General features: G+C 36.1%; 1 pseudogene; it reads right to left on the reverse strand.

Annotated features, from left to right (window-relative positions):
* Positions 1-1,017: 1,017 nt before the first annotated feature.
* On the reverse strand, positions 1,018-4,814 carry LOC121242408 (annotated as a pseudogene).
* Between the last annotated feature and the right edge of the window lie 2,085 nt (positions 4,815-6,899).

The following is a 6,899-nucleotide window of genomic DNA, read 5'->3' on the forward strand; positions in this document are numbered from 1 at the left end:
AATAAAGCATGTATGAAATAGCACCTATTGAGGAACCTGTCTCTAACTTTGCTTCCAAGTTCAAGGATTACCATGTTAGCTCAACATGACAAGCAATGAAAATTTTGCAAATGGGATATTGTCTCTGGCTTTGCTTTCATTGTTGTGTCCTTTGAAAGCTCTTGGTTGAAATGGGGATTTGATCCTCAAATGGAAAGCTAGATTAGACCTAATTTATATTTGATGAAGAACTAGGTAAGTTCTACATGCAAGTCATGATCTTTAGTACTTGATCAAGCAATGGAGAGGGCGTAGATCTATCATGGGTTCATTAAGTACTTGTCAAAGATTCTCCAACCCATATCAAAGAAAAGCGAAGCGAGAAATGCAAATTTGGAATTTTTTTTTTCGAATATGCGCAATAATTTTGTACATCTCAATTTATTTGTATAAAATGAGAGACATAACATATTAGGCTTCGATTATATGTTAAACCCAACTTTACAGTACATTCGGATCAAAGATGAACTCTTTTGCTGAAAATCATGTTAAGGCAAACTCCACATAATTAGGAAGACAAGAACCACCCCTTGAGGGAGTGACCACCCTCTTGATCAGGGTTGGCCACTTGAACTCTAGATCTGCCATTTTATTGTTCATGTGTTGTATAGTTTTAGTTTCTTGTCATTTTTTCAGCTTTCTTTTCCTAATTTTCCTTATGGAAAAGGCCGGGATAAATGCCATGATTCAGTTAATTAATTGATGCTAATTGCTAATGTAATGTAGCTAGGAATTGAAGAGTACTTCCACTTATGAAAGACAATACAAGTTGTACAACTTTTATTACATTTTACATTTTTAAACACAAAACTATTGCAAGTTACATCCAACTACAGAAATTTAGTAAAAGAGGGACAACCAAAATAAGGTTCTGAACCATCTAGTCTACAACATTATTACACGACATGATTTTGCATACAGAAGTTCACGAATGCATCTAATCGATTTATATAAAACAATTATTGTCAACTTAACCATTTACCGACCATCATCTGGGGGTTTCATGAGTTGGTTTATCATGCTATCATGTCCACTAACTACACTTATAGAAGAACTAGTGACATTATCAATGTTTAAAGAGAGTGTAGTTGTACTGAGTAAGTATTCTGTTTCTTCTGTGGTTTGATTATCCTTTTCCCATGGATGCTTTTCCATAATTCGCAATCCTTCTAGCTCTGTTGCCACTTCCATCATAGTGGGCCTATCCTCCCCTCTTAACCTTAAGCATGCTTTTGCAAGATTAGCAACTTCCTTTATTGGCTCAATATTAGCCTCATTGACAATGTGATCATCAAGTATGTGAAGTAGGCGATCCTCTTTCACTGCAGAACCAAAATACATTGCTAGGTTTTTATAACTTTCAGGCCTATTGGAAGAAATTGCCTCTTCACCTGTCAGCAGCTCTGCCAACACAACCCCAAAGCTGTAAACATCACTTTTTTCTGTTAGCTGGCCAGTTTGGAAGTATTCAGGGTCTAAATATCCAAGGGTTCCTTGCACCAAGGTGGTTATTTCTATTTGATCAAGAGCTATCAACCTTGAAGCTCCAAAGTCAGCAACTTTTGCTGTGTGGTTATCATCTAATAGTATATTTGTGCTTTTCACATCTCTATGTATAATTGGCATAGAGGTTTCAGAATGTAGGTATGCAAGGGCTCTTGCTGTTTCTATTGCTATCTTCAAACGTCTTTCCCATGAAAGAGAAGAAGCACGACTTATATCATGAATATGGTCATAAAGTGTCCCATTTGTGATGAATTCATAAACAAGTAAGGGAACTTCTGTTTCAAGACAACAACCTATTAGTTTAACCACATTTCTATGATTGATTTGGGTAAGCAAAATCACCTCATTTATGAATTGCTTGATTTGGCTCTTATCACAGATTTTGGACTTTTTGATGGCAACCTCTTTGTTATCGGATAATACACCTTTGTAAACCGTTCCATAACCCCCTTTGCCAAGGACTCTACTCTCATCATAATTGTTGGTGGCCTTTTTAAGCACTTCATTGCTAAATATTTTTGTTGTCTCCATGGACCTTCCATGATTCAACATCTGTTCTTGTAACATTAAGCCACCATTTTGTTGGAAGTACTTTTCTTGGAGTTTGATGAGCTTCCTTCTTTTCAATCCCAAAAGTACTGAAAGACCTCCCAAGAGCAAGACTAGGAGACTTAAGCTGATGCCTGCAGAAAATGAATTTTCAAGTAAATTAGTCACTAAAATTCAATATTTCATCATTCATGTTTGAGAAGTGCCATAGACACAAAGAGATTTTATAAAAGTAAACTCAAAAAACTGATGTGACATATGATATAGTAGATCTGTTGTACAATGAAAGTAGTTTTATAATTTGATGAATTACATCAAGCCACGTTATTGTGAGTTTATTTTTATGAAATTATTTTGTGGTTAAAATATTTCTCTTCATGTTTACTCAATACTAGTATTATCTGGTTTACAATTTACAATAATTTTGAACCAAGTTAATTAAGAACCAATATTTAGGATGATTAAATGAATATTTGAGCTAGAAACTATTTACATGCAGATTGATTACCTCAGAAGCTAGCATAGATATATCTACCTTTGAGAGCTTTCAAATTATGTGGTACTTGATGTTAAAGCCAAAATGATAAACTATTTAAAATGGATATGGTTAACCATTATATTTTCAATTGGCTTTAATCTTTCTTCCAGATACTAGAATGACACGAATTGGCATCTATGATTTTCACTTTCTAACTAGACGTTTTAACTAGCTAATTTTTATTTTTTGATCTGCATATATCGACTGATTGGGAAGTCTTTATGAAGTAATTAAAAATTCTAACAAATTGCTATCACGCAAAATATATAGATATATTAAATAACAATGGAACCCACTATAGAAAATGATTTATTCACTTTTTTTCTTAAATGAAAAATGCGAAATTTGCACGACGACTTAAAACTATAAAAATCACTTATATATACTTACTTAGTGCAATAATGATATTCTTAGAATTGCTTGGTTTAGTTGGATCGCAACCAGTTCCATTTAATTTCCACCCATCTCCTTGGTACCCGATGGGGCAAGAATAGCTGTAAGACCCCTCATGGTTGACGCATATTGCATTATCAGCGCACTCGTGATTTAGAGTTTCACACTCATCAGTATCTGAAACAGTACCATGAATAAAGTCCATGTCAAAACTCACATCCATCGTAGCAATAAAAAAACTTCAAAATTCATTTTTTCTATCTTTATTTAATTACTTTTATAGTATAGTTTATGATCTATTAAGTTTTTCTATATCGATTATTTAAATAATTATTTAAATCTTTTTTTATTTATTTTAAATATTTCCTCTAACTACTAATAGATTTATAATATCATTGTATGATTTGATATTTGCAATATTTTTCTATATACAATGTCATATATGCACAAGAAAAAGTTATAACCCAAAGAAAAATCAAAATTGATTCAAAATATATATAAAAGAAATGAGATTATACTATCAGAATATTATCAATTATATATATTGTAAAAGTATCATTTTTAAGAATTGTATAAAACTATTCTCAAAATATTTTTGTATATATTATGAAATAGTCATTTTAATAATTATGAATGAATATTTTTAAATATATTATAGATTAATATTCATTTTCAATATATTTATAAAAAAGTATTCTCGGAATATATATGGATTTGATGGAACATCACACCAAAACTCAGCGAAAACAGAGAAAATAAAGATCTAAGAAATTATCAAATTAAGGCATATATAGAACATGAATATTTTATGTACCTTGGCAACCACTAGAGAGATATGGGTTTCCGTAAAAACCTGAGGAGCAGTTGCAGCGATACCCAAGACCGTTTGTGGAATTGTAACATTCACTATTCAATACCTTACATGCGTATCCTGTTGTATTCTCCTTAGCATCTTCGCATGTCTGGTTCCCAATTGCCCAATCTAACACCAAGGGAAAAGCATCTTTCTCCTGCATATTTTGAAGATCTAATGTGGAAAAGTTGTATTCTTTTTTTTCCACCACAAAGGCGAAACCACATGGATTGAATTTGCTCACATTGGAGTGGTTGTAAAGGCTGGTAATCGACACAGTAAAATCTTTTATTCCATCTGGGATAGGAGCCTGGCAACAGCCTACGCCAGAGCAAGACCCGTTAATCATACCGTCCATGCTGTCACAGAGTGACAAGCATCATGTCCTATAATTCTTGTCTGAAGACTCTAAACTTCTCATGAGTGCGAGAGTGTCACAACCGATGGCGGTGAACACGTTCTTCGTATATGAGATGGGGAACTCTCGCAGGGTGAGAGAGGTATCACTATTGTCGGGATTGGAGTTTGATTCCTGTGGGCAATCACGGGCTACAGAAGATGAGACTCGTAGTTCACCATCCAATATTGATATGTTGAGTACCTCTATGTTGCTAACGCGCAGAAATGGTGTTGCAGTACTCGTCTTGGAGTTGGAGGAGGAGAAGTTACAAGTAATGAGAAAAGATGAGTCAAGATAGCAGCCTTCGGATGTTCCAAGTGGGTAGGGGATTTCAAGCGATCCACATGTTCTGTTGCAGCTGGAATTAGGTTCAGCTGCTGCTGCTACAAATATTACTGCTGAAATTGCAAGTACCCCAAGCAGGAGTTTTACAGCAGCTTGTTGCTGCAGAAGAACAGTTTGAAGCGAGGAGGACATAGCTTGCATGCTAGTTAAATGCAATTTTCTGTGTCTCTAATCTGATCTATTTTTCAGAAGATGGCCTTATATTTATAGGAGCCAACTACTACTGCCTATTTGCCGACATCACCCCAACCATCATTGAACAAGTCAAGAACTTTTATTTTTATATTTTTCTTTTGCTCAGCAGCAAGTCAACCAGTCAACTATAGTCAAGAAAATGAAAAATGTTATTTTACCCATTTAATTTGTATCCTCAGATACCTCGTATGTTTTCATTTTTCTTTAACTTTTTTTTAATTTAATAGTTAAGAAAATGACTATTAGTGTATTGATATTTTTTTATATTTTTTAAAACTATTTTAAAATGATAAAAAATATAAATTAAAAAATTAAAAAAAAAAACATAAACTAATTTGACCTAGTAGTCAAATGGAGTGCTACTCCAAGAAAATATAGGCTTTTTCCAAAGCTAGTCACGATGTAGCACCACCAAATTTAAATTAAAACTAATTTTGGTAGAAATAATAAATTTCATAATATGGATCTCGAAATTTTTTATTATATAATATTAGGCTTCTTGATATGGAATCTAAAGTGAAAATACAAGAAAAATCATTAAAGTTAATGATCTATGGAAAGGGTATTTACATCCCTCCCAGGCCACGCTAAATATATCGTAGAGGCCTAGAAAGTGGCAGTACAGTCCCCCATGAATTGCATAAGGAAGAAAAAGGCTTAGGGCCTACGAGAGAAACTGGATGACGTGGAAAGGAAGGACATCACCTACATTGACACCATCTTGCAGACGCACGTCATAACAGAGTCACGCCGCATTTAAGGAGTAGATACGAGACATGGGCGGAAATCACAATGAGATCCCCTATCCTTAACAGATTACATGGATGGTGGCCACACCCACCCACCTGCCAATAGGGCGTGGCCTGGGGAGGCCACGCCGCATTAAACACGACAAAGTGGTATCCCATACAAGAGAGAAGGGCCACTGCCACGAGATACAGATACGATCTCAACAAGCAATATAAAAGCTGGGAACCAAGTTAGAATTTGGGACTTATATTCTCTTGTTTACTAGTATTTTCTCCAAGGAACCAAAAAACTAACTAGGATTGAAGGTGACCCTTCAACCTTGAGCCTCTCATCCTTTATGTGTTATAGGTAACTGAGCCTAGTACCCGGTGTGCAAAACACGTCGTCATCTGTGGGATTCGTATAAAAATAATGTGCCCTTCGTATGCTGGCTACAACACGCTTTCAGATAACCCATGGACAAGAAGCTTTGTCAACAAACTTCGAAGGAATAATTGCAGAAATGGAGGAACGCATGAGGAAAATGGCAGGGGAAGTGGAGAACCTTCAGTGTGAAAATGAAGCCTTAAAGAGGAGGAATAATGAGCCGCGGGAGGATGCAGGGCCAAGTCAAAACGTACATGCAGAATCGAGAAGTGCCAGCGGGGTAGACGTCGTCAATGAAGAACGGAGGAGAATGAACCACAAATTGCGTAGCCTCATGGAGAAGTATGAGGAGATGGTGGAGAGGATAGTGGCCTCTTCATCATTTGACTAGCTACTTAATAGGACCGACTAGCTCTATAGCGTGAAAGTGATGGTCGCGCCCCTACCTCTAAAGTTTCAAGCTCCCAGGTGGAGATGTCGACAGGTCTAAAGATCCTTTCGTGCATTTAGAGACCTTCAAAGCCGACATGACCTTGCAAGGGTTTCCTAGTGAGATTGTTAGGGCTTTCCCGTTGACCTTGAAGCGAGTTGCGAGACGGTGGTTTGGGGCACTACAACCCTGCTCGATTGACAGTCTTGGCAAGTTGGCACGACTATTTCTAACAAAATTCATGGCGAGCAGAATAAGAAGACGTCCAGCTCCCTACATCCTAACCATAAAGTAGCAGGAGGATAAAAGCCTAAAAGCATACATGGCCAGTTTCAACAAAGAGCATATGACGACAGATGATCAAGACAAGAAGATCACATTGGCGATGCTCCAGGGAGGCTTGTGGCATCAAAACCCTCTCAACAATATAGATTTAAACTCCAAAGACTCTATAGCACATAAAACTTATTTGTTCAAATTAAATATTGCTGCTGAAATTACAAGTACCCCAAGCAGAACAGATTCAATGGAGGAG

The sequence above is a fragment of the Juglans microcarpa x Juglans regia genome, chromosome 8D, assembly GCF_004785595.1.
Source record: "Juglans microcarpa x Juglans regia isolate MS1-56 chromosome 8D, Jm3101_v1.0, whole genome shotgun sequence".
NCBI lineage: Eukaryota > Viridiplantae > Streptophyta > Magnoliopsida > Fagales > Juglandaceae > Juglans > Juglans microcarpa x Juglans regia.